Consider the following 19,309-nt stretch of genomic DNA (forward strand, 5'->3'; position numbering starts at 1 on the left):
GTCCAGACCCACTCTTTCTGACGTAGAGGCTTTGAGCTCCAGACAGGCCAATCTTTTGGGAAGATGAAGATGAGAAACGTTGGACTCTTCGTCTTAAGACTCCAAGTGAGACTGGGCTTGCTGCTTCATTCCAGATGCCTATCAGGAGAACGGAGGCTTAGAAAGTCACACTTGTCTTCTCTAAGCTTGCTTCCATCGCTGTTGGACAACGCACCTGGTAAATATTATCACCGGGATAACTGCATGCTGGGCTTCTTCTTCTGGTAGCTAAGGAAGCCGAGCCTGGGGAGCAGAAGGGGTGTGACAGCAACAAAATCCAAATGGTCCGTTGAGAAGTGACCTTCTTAAATAAAACCCGCAAGAATTTTTTGGCAAGAAGAAGAAGCATAAGACACTCTTCCTGTGGCTTGTCTTCCAGAGGCTATCAACTTCTATTCATATGCACAAAAATCCTGGGAAGCCCACAGAAGGAAATGAAGGAGCTGATCCTGGCTTCCCCAGCCCCACCCCAGGAGAGGATCAACAGCAGTCGCGTACCCTTCATCCCTCCACTTAGTTCAGTGAGCACTTGTATCTGGCCTACGAGGTCCTGTTGGAAAAGAAACAAACATGAAACACTGATCAAACACACCAATTTTTACCGTCTTTGTGGGAGACAAAGCGAGCTGACATGAAATACTCATGCTTAATGAAAACATCTTTCCTCTGAACTTTCTCACCCCCCCACACACACACTCAAGAGCGCATGCCCAGGTACACACACAAGCACACCCATATAACCTGTTCTCTCATCATTCATTCAACATGTGTTAGGTGTCCTCTACACTAAAAGTCAGGCTATAAATGGTTTGTGAGAGTAAAAAAGCAAGGAATTATTATGGGCTTACTCTATGCTAAGGGAGCTACATGATACTTATGAATAACTTTACAAACTTTACATCTCTTCATGAACTTACATTTAAAAATAAATGAGAGTCTAATTCAAATCACAGTATCATGTTAGGATATTCTGAACTGCAAAGTCCAGGGTATATTGAAATGCTTAGATTTTTTTTTTTTTGAACATGGGTAAAGGCCACTTTGATCTAAGTAAAATTCTGATTTTGAAAACTTAAATAATATTAAAATTTGTCCTTCAAATTGCGACTGGGATAAGGGCAGCTTGATGATGCAAAATTTCTGTATGTACATGGACTTTCTGAGAAATGGGGCTTACATCATGCTGTGATATTGTTGCCTTTAATGAGCAATTTTTTAAAAGAAAGTCTTCCTTCTTAAACTGACACAACCTCATGAAGAAACAGCCCACCCTGCACTACTGTTCTCAACTTTTGCCCAGTCCCTCCTGAACTGGGCCCTAATGCTTGGTCACAAGCAACAGTTACAGTCAACAGCATTGCCCCTGATGCTTTCTGAGCAAGATGTGAGACCTTGGCAGAGCAAACACATTGAGGGTCACAGTAAGCCTAGAAGGTAGGTTGCCTGGTTAATTCAGTTCCTCAGGTGAAAATGTGGAAGCCCAAGTTTCCTCAGCCAGTAAAGGCAGGCTGGATGGCTGGATTTGAAGCTCCTGCTATGAAATGAATCCAAAATCAATGGCATCTTGTCCCATGTATGTAATCCACAGTTAAAATAAGTAAGTAGGTTGACAAATTTGCAAGTATAACCACACACACACACACACACACACACACACACACACACACACACGCACACACGGAATGGATGTGATATTTTTTTAACCTACCAATTTTCTCTAAGCCTCCTAGTTTCCAAAGGGACCCATGTTGCCCTGTCCTCCAATCATAGATGCTCACCAAGTGGAAGAAATGTTCTGCCTTTTACTTCAGCTGCTTATGTGCACAGGCAACTCCGAGACACCTAGTGAAGGGGAGCCTTGGAGAATGCTATGAGAATTCCCATCCCTAAAATTAGATTATTAATTTTTTATCAATTAAATGGATGAGAGCAGTGAAGAGAGGGCACTCTGTTCAACAGAGCTCCACTGGGTGCCAGATAAAACAAGAAATCTGCCTGGGTGAGATGGGAAGGAGAAGGCAGGGGAAGCCACAGTGGTAATAACCAGCTTCCCCTTGCTTCAAACGAGGGGAAACCAAACCCCTTCCCGGGAGGAGAAAGCAGAATCGCTCAGATTTCTCCAGGGAAGTGTCTGCTGCATCAGCCCTCCAGGCACTGTAGAAACTCCAGCAGCTGCCCAGCATTCACAACTCTCAATTCTCCCACCTTCTAAGGAAGAGCAAATCCCAGGAAAGAGAACTTTGCAGCCTCCCTCGGAAGAGATGAGAGCTGTTCTTATTCAGAATAATATTGCTTAAGACAGGAAATAGAGGTAGTAATGCCTGGTATCTCAATATGTGGGACACTGAGACAGGAGGGTCAAGAGTTCAAAGTCAGCTACATAATGAGTGCCCAGGTCAGCCTGAGCTAACAAAAAAATGAAAATTAATATTAATAATAAATAAAATAAAATGGAAACAGCTTATGTTGGGCAGGAATGTGCAGATAAATAAGGTTTTAAATAAAAAATATCAAATTATGTGGAAAATATACCATCTTATAATATATTTTATCTTTGGTATTTATTCACAAGGCTAGGCAAGTGCTTTACTACTGAGCTACATTTCCAGTGATAAATTCTTCTTTTTCCTTCCTTTCCTTTCTTTCATTCATTAATTCATTTCTTCATGTATTTTCTTCATGTTTTGAAGACAGACTCTCACCATGTAGCTCAGGCTGGCTTGGAACTAGTCATGTAGCCCAGGATAGCCTCGAACTCTCCAACTTCTCTTCTAAGTACCAGGATCATAGGCATATGCCATCACAGCTAGCCTTTACATATTTTATCATTTTAGCTTTTTTATTTTAATTAGTGTGTGTGTGTGAGTGTGTGTGAGTGAGTGTGTGTGAGTGTGTGTGTGTGTGTGTGTGTGTGAGAGAGAGAGAGAGAGAGAGAGAGAGAGAGAGAGAGAGAGAACTTGAGGAGGTACCCAGAAGTCATGACACATGTATAAAAGTCAGTGGACAACTTTGTACGGTCATTTCTCTGCTTCCACCTTTATGTGGGTTCCAAAGATTAGATGCATGTCATGGACTTATGTAGGGAGAACTTTTATCTACTGAGCAGTGTCACCAGCCTTTTATGTTAACGAGTAATGTTCATATGCTTGCTCTGGCTGATAGAGACCTATAAAAACTCATCTCTAAGTTTTGAACAAGTATTCACTAGATTCCTACTGTATACCAGAAGCCCTAAGCCCTATTCTTTGACCTTGTATTTCATTCAATAATATGATATAAATTTAGCCTCACAGTGATATAAACCTACACCATCATCTTAGATACTCATTTTCATCATAATTCCAAAGAGAAACTTTTGACCATTCTCAGTAATTTCTTTTACTGTACTTCCAATCCAAACGCCTCTATGTTTTTCCCTACTTCTTGCTAAGAAAAAAAAAGAAGCATTTTTAAGATATCTTCGATTATGTCTTTTGAACAAAAGCTGTTGGAAATTTAAAGGACCCCACGTTCATATAGCAGCTCAGAAAATCATTCCAGTTGTCCTTGTATTCAGAGGACAACAACGAAGAATCTGGCCTCTGTCACCAGAATTGGTCTGCCTCTTTTACAGTCTGGGGCATGCATCTGTGTTTGCCTCATCAGTCTGAGAGGTCAAAGTTTGGCAGATGAGTAAAATGAATGACAATATATATCTGTACAGGAGATGAGGAGGGACACGGAGGAGTGATACAGGGAAGGAAGGCCTGGCACACTAGAACCAAGGAGTCTCGCCAAGACCGAAGAGACACTCATACACACGAGGAAGCCAAAGGAAGACCATCAGACCCTGCCCCCATCTCCTTCTAGAGAAAACTATTCCTTGTGGGTCAAAGTAATGTCTTTCTCACCAGTATATTTTCAGCGCCTAGCTCAAGGTTTGGAATATGGTCGGCACTGAATAAACAGACCAGGATTTAGCGACTGGAGCAGTTAACACCCAGCAGACAGATTCCCTACTTCTGAAAACCACAACTTGCTCCCACCCTCAACTCAGCAATAGGAGCTCTGTCAGAAAGCAAGGACATTCATAACTAGTAAATTTACATATGGTGTTGATGCCCTAATGAATTTCTCCTGTGGCTGGGAGAGTTAGCCTCCCCCAGCAACGTCAGATCCTTGAGCTCAAAGACTTAAGGTGAGAGGGAATAGACAAAGAGCCAAGGTGGAGGAAGGGTCCTCTGGTTTCCTTGCTTTATTTTCTTGGGATGCCTTTGTAATTTCATCTCCCATCTCTCCCTCCTCCCTCAGACATAGTATTACCTCACCCTCAGCCTCGTTGTCAGGAATCCGTCTTGGGCACTAATTCATATACACGCATGCTGTGTATGTGAAGCTGCATTTCCACGTGGGTGGCTCTTGAAAACCAGCCATTCATCATGCATATTGATCATGGGGGTAGGTAAGGTATGAATCAGAGAGCAGCAATCACTAAATCAAAGATTTATACCAGGAAAAGAGCACCCAGGCAATTCATCAATACCACACCACACTCAGTGATTAATTAGGCCCCAACCTGACAGGGCACAATTAAGGCTATTTCAGTTAGAGATAGGTTCTTTTTTTAAAAAAAAAATATGTTTCTCCTCAGGAGGCCGACAGTCTCTTGTTCTATGGCACCCTGTCCCATTCCACTGTAGCATTTATCAATTTATAAATAGAGGGTTACTGACGTGATTGTAGATTAAAAGTTTTCCTCTTCATCATTCCATTTTGTCCAAGAAGACTTAGCACTTGTGGCATCCAGATACATAGTACATGCCCTATTCAGATATGCTGAATGAATGCATTTATTAACAAGCTGATTCTGACTCCAGGAAGCCTGACACAACAGCTCTCACAAAGAGCCTTCTAATCATCCCCATAGCATACTGTCCTTTAAAGGGAAAAGCAGATTCTTCCCAGATCAGATGAACACTTTGGGAAGTTACATAGCAGTCGACACTGAGGCTAAGACATCTAATTTCTATCACAACAAGTCTAATGCTGCCTCAAGATTCCCCCTAAGGAAAGCAAAGAAATGTAGATCAAACACCTGCTCAGGACTGTCGGTAGGAGCATTGTGATGAACGCCCCTCAGTGAAAGCCAAGAGATTGTTCATCACCAAGAAGCAGTATGGGATGTTCAAACAGTTTAAGACTACGCAGCGATGAATATGAACCAGCCCCACACAACAGTACTGCTAAATCTTACCAGCATTACAGGGACAGACTAAAGCCAGATACAAAGTATAATTCTGCTTAGGTGAACGAGGTTCAAACAGGGCAAAATCATGGATAGCATCGACAGTGGGAATAATGGCGCCAGAAAGATGATGTAACAGGTAGAGGTACTTCTTGCTGGGCCTGGTGACCCACGTCCCATCTTCAGGACTCATATATGGTGGAAAGAAAAAAACAACACACGCAAACTGTCCCGTGACCACATGTGTACTGTGACAAACACAGGTGGGAGTGCATACACACACACACACACACACACATACACACACACACACACACACACACACACACACATACACACACGGGGATGGGATGGGGGAGAGACAGAGACAGAGTAAAAGGAGTTAAAGATGTTGGTTGCTTTGAAAGTTAACATCTGTGGGAGCATAGAGAAGCTTCTCAGTGCTGGAACGTTTCTCTCTGGTCACTGAGGTCATGAAATCTCATCAAGGTATTTTTCTGTTGGAAACCAATAACATAACTGTAAGACCAGTGCTCTTTCATGTATGCATATGGAAATTTAAATAAATTACTGAAGTGTGAACCTGGTTCTATCTTTTTATGGTAGAAAGTTATAGATACCCTCATATACACTCCCAGGACCTAATCCAGATTTCACAAAGATCCCTTGCTACAACTTCCAATGTAGGTCACCAGGGTTCAAATGAGAGACTAGACTCCAGGGCCATTGGGTCTCTTGCAATCCTAAAAGTCTAGGAAAAGTGGGCTTCTAGAAATTAATGGAAAAATTCAATGGCCAACAAGTGTGACTTTCTGTGGCTAAGCTGGGCTGTTCTTGAAAGAGTGAAAAGAAGACCTTGAAGGGTGAAAGAGCTCATTCTGCAATGTTCCTATATTTAAACTATGACTCGATGTATCAAAGACAATTTATCTGCAATTTTGTAAGGTGTCACCATTCCAGAACCAACCAGAACACTGGAGTGACTCTCAGAGTCATCCTGCCATCTTAAGAACTGACTTCATTACATCCTAGCACTGCACATGCTGCTGACAACGTAGGATGGACCAACTGTCACACTGTCTCCCTCCTGTATCTTAACACAAGTGGCAGTCCTGTTCATGAATCAGAGCTCCATGTACTTCCCTCTGTCCTTGCAATCATAGGTGATTAATAGCCTGGCCAAGTATGGTTAAATCCATCAGTCTGCCCAAAGCTGGTTAAAGAATGTGCATGCCACGAAGTCTTGGCAATGTAAGAAGTTAGCCCCTCCCCTTCCTTACTCATATAAAGGAGCCCAAGGCAGGATATTGCCCAGTCTTCTATCTCTGCCATTAGCTAAGTCAGATGTGTCATGGGGCTTCTGGTCCCCATGAAGAAACAAAGGAATACATAGAGTGCATGTAGGAAAGGAATTAACCAACCCAGGAACTGGAACTGACCTTCCTCTGAACTATTTGTTGGGACTCCTGTAGAGCTGATGTTAATTGGTGCTTTGAGAAATTTACAGCTCAAAGCACTGTGATATATAACGTCACATGGGAGCAAGTTCCAGGAGGAGAAGAAGGATGCTCTCTTTCTGGATTTATTTCACAAATAGAAAAGAAAAGAAAAGAATTTCCACGGGAGTGCCAACCCTTGTCCTTCCTGCCTCTGTTTCCTATCAACTCCCATTGGCCCTTCTCTGGCCACATGGTCATTGCTGACCCAATCATAGGCTAGTGGCATTAAAAACTCCTGTTGCCCAATCAGACCTGCACCAGTGATCTGGGATTAAGATTAGTTGACCTTAAAATAAATGTCTGCATGGAATAGTGGTGACAGAATAAAAGCGACTTCTGGTTGGAAGAGTGAGTTGGATATTAGAAACCCATTTACTGAATCCTTCTTATCACTACATGCATAATGTGTGCTGGGCCCTGGACTCACAGAGATAAGGCCTGCTTAGTACAGCTCTACCTCAATCAAATGGAAGTCAGAGTCCTACCTTGGGTCCTATTTTTGGACTCTCAAAATCTCTTAAATCTAAACCAGCCCATCAGACATCTAACAACTGCACTTGGGCTCCCATCCAAACATGGATTTTGCTAACAAAAATTTTATCTAAAGGAAGGTCAAAACACATTTCTCTATACCATGTACTAATTTTGCCAAACTGTAGAGGCCAACCCATGCAGGTATATGTAGGAGTTATATTTTGCTTTTGACACAACTTATATCACCCCTGTTTTCTATCTAACTCTCCTGAGTTTACATTATCAGGCTCCATAGAACCTTGAAAATGACACCCCAAACTGGGAAGGACCTTTTTCTCCTGTTGGGGTGACTTAAGAAGGGCTTCAAATCCCTTCCTTATCAATAATTTGGTAGATCTTGGGAAAGTTGTTTAACCTTTCAATGCCATAACTTCTTCAACCATAAAAACTGGAGTAACTGTAGTTTCTAGCTGATAGGGTATGGGACAAACAAAGGGAGCCGAGGCAAGAAAAATGCTACAAGTATGCAGAAAATAAATGTCAGCTCAATGGGCCTTAGCTATCCCTCCTGTCTCTTTTCTCCCACTTTCTTCCCCCTCTCCATCCTCTCAAAGCTTACATCATCATAGTCAGCAAAAATAATTGACTGAGCTCTTCTGCTCGGGTATTACCAGTCAATCAAACTTTGATCTCCCCCCCCACACCCCAATAGGCTAGGCAAATTTGCCCTTCGGTACAATAGTTAACTTGGCCAATTAAATGGAAAGGAACGTATAATATTTATATGGTAATTTTCTCTATCCTGAGCTTTCTCTGGGACCACAGGACTGATCCTCACTGGGTCTGGTCTCTGGAGTCTAGGTAGATTTGGGTTTTTTTTTTCAGGCCATACTCCTGGCCTTGAGCCAGCAAGTCTGCATGGTCTCAGAGCAGCTGAGCTCCAAGCATGCCTTGGGGACTCAACTTCATTGACTCACAAAATCAAAATATACAAATCCCCCTTTTAAACCGTGATATATAACTGGGAGAATATTGCCTCTCCACTGCATTAGGGTCTGCCCTATTACCTTATGGAATTACCCACAGTGGCAGAAATCCATTCACCTGATCCACTGACACCCTGGGGGCAGCTCAGATAGCACAAAGCCAATTGATAAATGTAGATTTGATATATCTTTTATGCCCAGAATTTATGTCTTTCTGCATGTTTCATTTGCCATTCTGACTCATTTTATGCCACGGGAGAACTAGGGAAATTCAAAGGGGACTGAGAAGGCTGCAGCACGGAAGGAACAGGGTGGAAATCAAAATAGCCATTTTTCTTTCTGATCTAGGGCCTCACACCAGAGCGTCTGATCAGCTTTAAACCACAAAGCCAATATCTCTCCTTGGCTCCTCCCAATGAGGAGGTGACAGAAGAAGCGTTCCACTGAAGAAATGAAAAGCCCTTTTCCTGCATTCTTACTGGACCAGGTCCCCACTACAAAGCAAATTTGAACAGTAATAGAGTGAGGGTAATGCTCATGATGAGCAAAAACTTAGCCACAGAATTCTGCTCAGATCATGCTCAAACTACAAATGTGGGAAAGAAAAGAGCAGTCTCCATAGGCTCCTGTCACTGGTATTTGAGAAAGGAAAATGACTTAATAGAGACCATGGGTTCTAACAAAGCTTTCTGCTTCCTCTTTGCTCGGTTAATATATATAAATGTATAAGGATCGTAGAAGGTTTCTTCACAGGCATTTACAACACATGGAATGGATCAGTCTTGTAATTATTCCTCCAAGTCCTGTAGTATGCCCCACTTCTTTTCAATATCTTCATTTAAAAAAAATTATACCAAATTATAATAACACACGCACGCGCGCGCACACACACACACACACACACACACAGAGCCATATTCCTTAATATTCATAAAGAGGTAGTTCTAAGATCCCTGTTGTGGGCATCAAAAGCCATGGATCTACAAGTCCCTTATACAAAATAAATAATATTTGCCTAGAGCCCATGCCAGGCCTCTTATAGACTTTAAATCACCTGTAGCTTACTTGATATAATGTATACAATATAAGCACTGTGTAAATTATTGTAATGGGAAATAATGGCAAAAAAAGTATTATTTTCTGAATTTGATTTGGTTGATTCTCCGGAGGAAGAATCTATGCTCCCTGGACTCACAACTAAAACAGACTGACTATGCATGTGCACAAGGATTCATGTGCATCCACATGTGTGCATGCATGCATACACACATGATGCTCACAGTGACCTTAGGAGAAAAATAGTGTTCTTTTCTACATTGTTCTGAAAATAATACTGAATGTAGGTGATAAAGTAACTTCCAAGTCATACAAGGAACTGCGAGGAAACCCTGCCAATTAAGGTTACAGTCTACTATGATCAGATGTCCCCTTTGAGATCAGTGCAAAATGGAAGACTCCCTTTACCAGCAGGGCTTCCCCTTCTCTGACCTTGTCTGGGGATCCTGATTCCCCACACCCTCTACCTGGGGAAGGCTGAGTAGTCCTTGGCAGAACACAGACTTCCTTTTCTCCCTGATAAGAACCCATCTAGCAAGTACCTGGGGTTCCTGGAATGCCTCTCCATACAAATGAGGCATTCATAGAACTTTAAACTTCAAACATTCAGCCAATGATGTTCATTTACCCTGAAAATTCCTCCCCACTCTCCAAGGTCTATATATACCCCTGGTTTACCCTGAATAAAGTATATGTGTACAAGCCTACCCCAAATAAAGGCACACACAAGCTGTTTCATTGAATATAGTCTAAGAGAGTTGTTTCATTCAAGACTGTGAGAAAAGGCCAAAAGGCCTTCGCCCAAAGAATCCTATCACTAAGATCCTGAGCAAAAGCCTTCTCCTCCTCTCCCTTTTCCCCTTCACCTGCTAAGCCAGACCAGGATCCTGCAGAACCCTACCCATTCCAGAATCCCCTTCATCCTTCAGCCGGTGTGCAGTGGCATCTGAACACCCTGGGAGGGAGAAAGCAGAGGACACAAAACAGGGAAACATACTCTCTTTTTATTGGATATTTTATGTATTTACACTTCAAATGTTATCCCCTTTCCGGGTTCCTCTCTCTCCCATCCACTCTCTCCCTATTTCTATGAGGATGCTCTCCCTCCTATCCACCCACTCACACCTCAACACCCTGCATTCCCCTACACTGGGGAAATGAGCCTTCACAGGACCAAGGGCTTTTCCTCTTATTGATGCCATACAATGTCATCCTCTGCTACATATGTGGATGGAGCCATGGGTCCCTCCATGTGTACTCTTTGGTTGGTGGTTTAGTCCCTGGGAGCTCTGGGTCTGGTTGTTTGATATTGTAGTTCTTACTATGAGGTTGAAAACCCTTTAAGCTCCTTCAGTTCTTTCTCTAACTCCTCCATTGGGGTCCCCATGCTTAGTTTGATGGTTAGCTGCAAACATCCTCATCTGTATCAGTAAGGCTCTGGCAGAGCCTCCTAGGAGACATCCATATCAGGCTCCTGTCAGCAAGCACTTCTTGGCATCAATAATAGTGACTGGGTTTGGTGGCTGCATATGGGATGGATCCCCAGTGGGGCAGTCTCTGGATGGCCTTTCCTTCAGTCCCTGCTCCACTCTTTGTCCCTGTATTTCCTCCCATGAGTAATTTTGGAACCATACTCTTAACCTCTCCACAGTGCTTCTTCTTCTTGTCACCAATGGAGAAATGAGAGTCTGCACCTCAAAGACAAGATTGGCAGGACTACCAGACAACAGTGAATAGCTTTGAATTTGTCGAACAACCTTGTTTTAATTCAACAAACTTGTTTTGGTAAAAAGTCTCTTCAAGAATAAGCATTCGATGAGATCGGTATTCTTTCCTGAAGTCCTCATAGTCATGGAGAACACTCCCCCTTATAAAGCATTTCCTTAGAAACACCATTTCTCTGAAGCAATGTGAATGCCTCCCATTGTGGGCACAGTTCCAGAGCTTCTGTCTCTATGTCCATATTGCAGATTTCTGCCCTTCTAGCTCCTATGCATAGTCCCCTCCTCTACCGTTTCAACTTCCAACACATTTTTTCTTTCCAAAATATGAAAAACAAACAAACTCAACTCAGCTCCAATTCCAACTAATAAGTTTGGTATCTCAGCATACACAGGCATTCAACAAGACAAAAACCTTTTCTATGTAATGAGGCCGTTCTCTTTATCAGTGAGGTAGATGCCAGAGAAACACTTGTTAGTCCTACAAATCCTCGACTGAGTGGTGAGCAATATCAGACGTGAGCCCTGGCTTTATGGTACTTACTGTGTACCGTAGACATGACAAACATCATTCAAACAAACACAAAATGTAAGCCTCAGGCATTAAAAGGCACTGTGCAGAAATATAATAGGATTTCCTGTATTCGAGGTGTCCCAGAGTTTTTATTAGTAAATGTTAAATGATCTGAGACCTAAGAAACAGGGTATGTTAGCAAGGATATTCACCATGGTGGTTTTTTTAAAAGGGGGTGTGTGATAAAAATAGAAACAAAAGAAGCGTTCAATGTCTATATAAAGAAACCATTTGGGACTTTAATTTGTGGCTTAGACCTCTGCTAAGTTGAACAGAAATCAATTAAGAATTAAAATTTTGATACTAAAATAGGATAAAGTAAAAATTATAAACAAATCTGTTTAACATATTAATATTAAAAAATCTCAACAAAATGTTAACGAGAGCACAGAAGTACATTAAAAAATTGAGTCACTCCAAGAGTTAACAAATAGCTCAATGTTATAAAAAATCTATTAATAACATTCACCATAGTGGTAGGTCAAAGGGAAAAATGTGAATACCAAGAAAACTGTCAAAGAAGCACTTTGCAAAATTTAAAACTACCTCTAAGTTAAAGGAAACTAACTTTTTGAAAGAGAACATGTCTAACTCCCAAATTAAGAACCCTGTGAACTATTTAAACACTGAAACATCGCCTTTGAAGCCAACAATCAGATGTGGTTGTTGGCTTTTTAAATGTTTTTCTTTAATCTTCTGTAAAACTTCCAGCCAGCATGTAAAAGAATCAACAAAACATACAGTTACTAAGAATAGTTAATATACAATTGCTATTGTTCATATGTGTTATAATTGTATACTTTAAAAATAAATCAATGAAAAGTTATAGAATAAAAGCATTTAAAGTAGCCAGTTGCACAAAAGTTCATAAAAGTCAATATTGTTCTCACAAGCTAACTGTAGGACTAATAAACAAGTGGAAAAAAAAGATGGCTTTACAAAAAGTCAACAAGAAGGACAAACCAACTAGCTTACCTAATCAAGAAAAAAAAACAGAAATAATTACACATACATAAAGTAAAAAAAAGGCAAATATAAAAGTATCAGTAAGTCTGAACACCAACAGATTCATTAGAAAACACCAAAGTGGTAATCTGGTACAACAAATTTTGAAATCTAAGTAAATAACTTCAAGAGGATACAAGTCATCAAACTGACTCGAGTAAGAAAACATCTAGAAGTATCAGTTTCCTAGAAGAGAGAGAGCAAAAGGTATCAAAGCCAGCCAGCAAACAAACAAACAAAGAAAAGGACAAGGTAATTCATAAGCAATACAAAGTTATCTAAAAGTTAGTTCGGTTGTCACAGAGATTAAGCGGTGAGAGTTCCCCTAGCTCCTTTACACATGCCCACACCTGAATGTTTGCATCTGGTAAAGGCTGCATCATAATCTGGATATTAATCTCATCTGTAAACACACACAACAGTGGATATCCTTGAAGAAACCAAAGAGCTAGCAAAAACAACACTCCATATACACATGGTCAATTCAACACAAGGAAATCTATACATGTGATTTCCCATGCCAATACATTAAAGAATGAAATCACATTAGATAGATAGATAGATAGATAGATAGATAGATAGATAGATAGATAGATAGATAGATAGCATTTGACAAAAAGAAAGTCAATTTTTTGTGAAAACCAAAAGAATTAGATTTTGTTTTTAATGAGAAATCAGTAGAAACCTAGGTGTGCCTACTCTGTTCTTCTTGAGGGAAAAGCTTAGTGTTCCAAAGAAAAGGACAAAAGTAGCCATGATACAGAACCCATTACAGTCAGGTAAGCTCCAGTAAGCTAAAGTGAGAGAGTGTACAGATATCCATCCCAACAGAGAATAGATTACAGGGGCAGCATAGCCCCCATCAGTGACAACAAGACACAGAGGACAAATTAAACTGTGCTTCTTCACTGCCTCATACTGACAAGAGATTTGTATGCGTTATCTAAGTCTCCCTATTGTTACCCAAGAAGCAGACAGAACGACCTCTACTGTGCCAATAAGGTTTTGAGAATCAGAGCCGCCTAGCAGCTTTCACAGAGAGAATAACTTGAAGACTTCAGGGGATGGATTTATGCCCCCAAAATGTCTAATCAAGTTCAAGTTCGATTCTCTTCTGTTATCCTCCCAATCTCTTTAGCTAGGATCCTTACTAGTCAAACTCAAGAGAATACCAGAGCATAGGGAGCTGTGGGGTGGGCCTGGAACCCAATCTGGTCAGCTCCCAGAGGCAACAGTGAGATAAAGAGGAAAACTGGTAGAATCTGACAAGGTCCAGAGCTCATTGCACAGCCTAACTGTACAACAGATAACCAGAGCTCAGAGAGGAGAGATGCTAAGAGATTAAGATACCGATTGTATCTCAGGATTCCTGGGCTCTGAGCAAACTCTCAGGCCCTGTTAACCGTCTGAAGGACTGCCATCCGCTTGCATTGCCTAAATGCCTCAAGTCAAATAGAATCTATTTTGTATGCAAAAGCTTGGATTTTGTTTCTGAACTAGAAGGGCAAAGGGGGGCCCTGAAATGGCACAGCTGGCTCCATCCATCCTATGTGTTAAATTGCACAAACAAACCAACATCTGGACAGAGGAAGACATTAATAAAACGAGCAGCACCCATTTCCTTCCAGAACAACACTTTAAATTCACTTCAAAAGTATTGCCAGTGAGGAAATTCTCTGGAACATCTTTTTTGAGCTGTGAATAAAAAGAGTATTCTAGGAATATGTTCTGTGTACCATCACATAGATAGACACTCACACTTAGTTATTTTGACCGTAAGTGACCCTCTAAATAGGTCACAAATCATTTCGCACCTGTGACCCCTAGGATAGAAAAATGTAGATGAAGGTAATTGACCTACTTCTAAAGTACACACACACACACACACACACACACACACACACACACACACACACACACACAAACACACAATCTGTTCTCTCCTCTCCTGACTTGGGAACATATGGCGTCGGATTACATGGTTGGCACCTGGCTGACTGCTGAGCCCATGTGTCGCATTCTAACACAAACAGCCAGAGAGGCACAAAGCCCGCCCAGAGGAGTCACCAGCCAAATGCAAAATGGGCAGCTCAAGTCACAGGCTCAGCCAAAAATTGTTGTAACAGCCCGGTGGAGGAGACAAAGTTCTGTTCTCTGCACCACCCCTGCCCACTCCATTTCCACTCAAGCCCCATGCCCTCCTCCACAAGCTGCTGAGAAGAAACCCTAGGCTGATCTTTCTCCACAAGTGAATGCCATCAGCAACCCTTGCTCTGTCTGTTGAGGAGGAACTGAGCTAACCTCACCTCCTTCCCTTGAAAGCTGGCTCTCTCAAATTGTTTCAAATCAAACAAATCCCCATCTACACACTTAAATCTCGGCACGCTAATAAAGGGCAGGAGACAGTGATCTCCAAACTACTATAAAGAAAGCAAAATGCTGCATTCTACTCCCTTGGCTTCACTCTTCTGCTCTTTCTCACCTTAGGGTAGAGGCCATTTCTAGTCTGCTGATCACCCTCATGCAAGTAAATGTTCCTACACGCAGTTCCCTGGGCTCCCCACTGCAGTACTATATGTCTCTAAGTTTTTCCTTCCCTCTTTCCTTCCTTCCTTCTTTCCTTCTTCTCTCCTTTCTTCTCCCTCCTTTCTCTTCCTTTCTTCTTTCCTTCCTCCCTCCCTTCTTTCCTTCCTTCCTTCCTTCCTTCCCCCCTTCCTTTCAAAACAGAATCTCTTGTAACCCAGGCTGTCTTCAAATTCATTATGTATCTGAGAAAAACCTTGAACTTCCAATCTTCCTGACTCTACTTCTCAGGTACCGGGATCTCAAGTATGTGTGCTGGTTTATACAATGCTGGAGATGGACTTGCAGGTCTTTCCACACTCTAGACAATCACCCTACCCACTGAGCTATATCCTCAGTCCTTCTCACTCGGTCCTATGATCAATTATCGATTTATCAATTTTCTTCAATTTTTGAAATATGTCTATACACGTCATGTTGAGCAATGGATAAATAGAATGTGTCCCACATCAGCTGTAGAACTTGAGAGTCCAGGAGAGAGTCAGTGTAGTTAGAATGAGAAGAAGTTTGTGAAGGAAGACCAAGCTCGGCAGATATACAGCTTAGGTAAGATGTGAGCAGTCACTGTGAATATGGACTTCATGGCAATGTAACCAGAAAGAAGAAGATGAGATATTAAAAGATGGTGTGAAGAGGAAGTGACCACAAACTCCACCTCTGACCAAGAACCCACAGCTGAGAAAGGGAAAATACCAGTTTTCTCTAATAAAGTGATCTTGGTATACCAACCCAAAGGACAGGCCCCATCCCACAACTAGTTGGCCAATAAAAAACGTACTCCATGCTTTTGTATGACTTTGGTTTGGGTTGGGTTAGGTTTTTTGTTTGTTTGTCTGTTTGTTTTCTTTTTTCTTATTGGGTTTTGGGTTTTGTTTTGGGTTTGGGTTTGGATTTTTGTTCGTTTGCTTGGTTGGTTTTGGCTTGATTTTCATTTTTTGTGGATTTTTTTTCTTTTTAAAGAAAGAGAGAAAAGAACATGAAGTTGTATGGGAAGTGATTCAGGAGAAAGAATATGATCAAAATATATTGAATGAAGAAATTGAACAAAAAAATTTAAGTGGGTCTTTTTTAACCAACTAGAAAAATCCTTAAGACCAAAAGGGTGATGATTGGTCAGCTGAAAATGGTTCTTCCACATTTACATGATGATGTATGTCAATCACATGGCCAGAGCAAGATAGTGACATGGAAACAGGTCTCATCCCCCTTCTTGGAGACTGTACTAGATACCTACTCCTTCTCCACCCCCAGAAATCATTTCCTTCTTCTGTTGATCGCACCTAACAAAATAGAACCTGTCCTCCATGGCTGTAGTGAGGTGGGCTGCCTACCCACAGCCTTTATTCTGGATAGTAGCGATGAGCCTGGACACTGGACCCAAGTGTCTGAGACAAGCTCTAACCTTGCTGGCACACTGAATCAAACTCAAGGAATGGATAAGTAGCTCAACTGGGTTGACGAAAATGCTTCTCTAAAATGTGGACTGAACCAGAATAGTGACATGTAATGCTGCAACTTCCTGCGTCACACTATCTAGAGGGAGCTAAGGCATAGGTCTGTGTATAAAGGTCAAAGGTGGTAAATGATACAGGGGAGGGACCTAGAGATGGGGCAGAGGGAAGGTAAGATGGAGAAGGGGTCAAGAAAGAAATTAGGAGAGAGGTTAGGGAGAAACGGGATGCAGGAGAGAGAGAAAAACGGAGATGGAAGAGTATGAGAGGAAGATAAGGAAGGGGGATGCTGGACAGAAGAGTTTATAATAAATGAGGCAACATGAGGAAAGAGGAAAGGAGCTTAGGGGAGATATATAAAAGGAGAAGGTGGGGGAGACAGAAATGGAATGAAGGGGATAAAGTAAGGGGGAGATGGTAAAGAAAGAAAAGAGGAGAGAAAGATACAAAGAGATGAAAAGAGGGAGGGAGATATGGGAAAATGAGGAGAGGGAACAGAAATCGATGTCCTTTAGGTCAAGGATCTGGGTGACACTCGAGGCCACCTCTGTTCTGTGTGTTCTATAGCAGACAATCGGCGGTGAGCTGGCTTCTGTCCGTAGACACCATAACACAGAGATCATCAACCTAATCTGGGTTTTTCTCTTCCTTTCTGTGTAACCTCTCTCGTTTCTTCCCCGGTCTTCTCGGGTTTATTTTCTCACTGCTCTAGATCTACCATTCTTATCTTCTGCCATCTTCTGACCCTTGCACACAGACCCATCCTTGGTGAGATCACATCCTCTTACAAGGGTGACTCTCGGCAGCTGCATCTTTGTTGGACCTAAAGACGATTTACCTGAAAACATTTGCATTCTTAGACTCTACTCACATGACACCATAGCGCAAATAATGGGTGAAAATATCAGCTCTTCTGTCAAATGAGGCCACTGGAAACATCTCCATTGCTTCCTATCAGAAGCTGGTCCCTCACAAAAGGCAGATAGAAAAGAGACCATGGGGAGGTTAAAAGCAGCATTAGGAAGAAAATGATGTTGTACATCATACCAAAATTTAATATGACTTTATGCAAAATAGTAATGTGTCTGCTAATGTAGATTCTCCTAAAGTAGGTTAGTAACAATCCAAGATCATTCCCCTTAAAAAATGAAAATGTATGTCAAAAAAAATAGACCTAAAGTAGCTGAATCTTGTACCCATTGATGGAACTGATTTACATAGATAGCATTTAACATTCCATCATCATTATCTTATCAGTCTCCTGTCTAATGCACAAGCTGAGACATTCAATGTGCTTTGAGGTTAGAACAGGCACACACACAAGCACGAACACACACACACACACACACACACACACACACACAAGCACACCCTACACCCACCAGTCCAAATGGTGGTAAATTACAAAAGAAAAAGGAAAAGAACGAAAAGAAAAAAAGAAGAAAAATCACTTTCGGCAGACAGTTGAATATCAACAGGAATGGAGAAAAGACTGTCTCATTCCCTACCCAGTACCAAGATAGTAACTTTAGAGGTTGAATAAAATAAAACTGAATACTGAAGACTAGAATGTGGGTACCAAATGGGGGCAGGGGATAAAACAGAGCTGGCATTATGATAATGGGTTGTGTCTGCCTCTGCCAGAGCAAGCAGCTTTGCATGTGCCTCCTTGGTTTACATGGAAGAAAATTTCAAATGGAACTCAGTTCAACCTTTAGAGTCCACAGTGTGAACATTTTTTTTAATTTTCTCCCATTAAAATTTTTGAGATATTATTCTGATGTCAAGAACCAGAGTGCTCTGGGGAGTAGGGGGTGATCATGGAGAATCTGGTGTTTGTATATCCTTTTTGCCTGGAGTCCTCTGATGCCACACATACTTGGCTGTGGCCTTGAAAATCTTCTAGCCTCTTTCATCAGTCCAAGACAACCAGAGTATTCAGAGGCAACAATTGAACCAGGGAGGATGCTAAGCCACTGAATGGCGTCCACATGAGACAGTCTTGAGGTGCCCAAGATTAGCAGAGAAGGGTGAAAGCTGTTGGGGTGGGCATGAGGAGCAGATTCCCTTCCCAGGACAAAGGAATCACATAGGGGAAAAGGGAAAGAGAAACAAAGAATCATGAGAAGAAAACATTGAAGAAGGAAAGAAGGTGAGGGGGCCGGGGGCCAGGCAGAGATGAAAAACCAAAACCTTTACTGACCTGGTAGTTCCCTACCCAGAATGCTTAATCTGAGGTCCAGCCTTTCAACAGTTACTGCCATACATACTATGTTATCCTATGGGTCCCCAGACTCTGGCTCACAGACACTCATCAATTATCAAACAGCCTTAGTGCGTACCAGCATCCTTTCTGAGACAACACACCTGACAATCTAAAAGGAGCTGATCTTCATAAAACAACTGCCCTCGGTGAAGCTTTTCCTCAGACTTCCATAAATTCAGTGTCCTCTGCAACTACCCACTAATGACAGGCCTTGCCCAGGTCTGAGATTTCTCCCATCAACAACAAATTTTATTTACAACAACAGTAACAGAGGCTAAAGTCAGATACAAAGAAAAATATGGGGGGCCTCCCAATATTTAAAGGAAAAGAATCCTGACAACCTGGAGCCACAGTTCCTTTTGTCCTACCCACCCCCACACACACAATGTGAGGAGACTAACCCCAGACAAGCAGGGTTCCCTCAGCCAGCA

This window comes from Rattus norvegicus, chromosome 10 (genome assembly GCF_036323735.1).
Source record: "Rattus norvegicus strain BN/NHsdMcwi chromosome 10, GRCr8, whole genome shotgun sequence".
Taxonomy (NCBI): domain Eukaryota; kingdom Metazoa; phylum Chordata; class Mammalia; order Rodentia; family Muridae; genus Rattus; species Rattus norvegicus.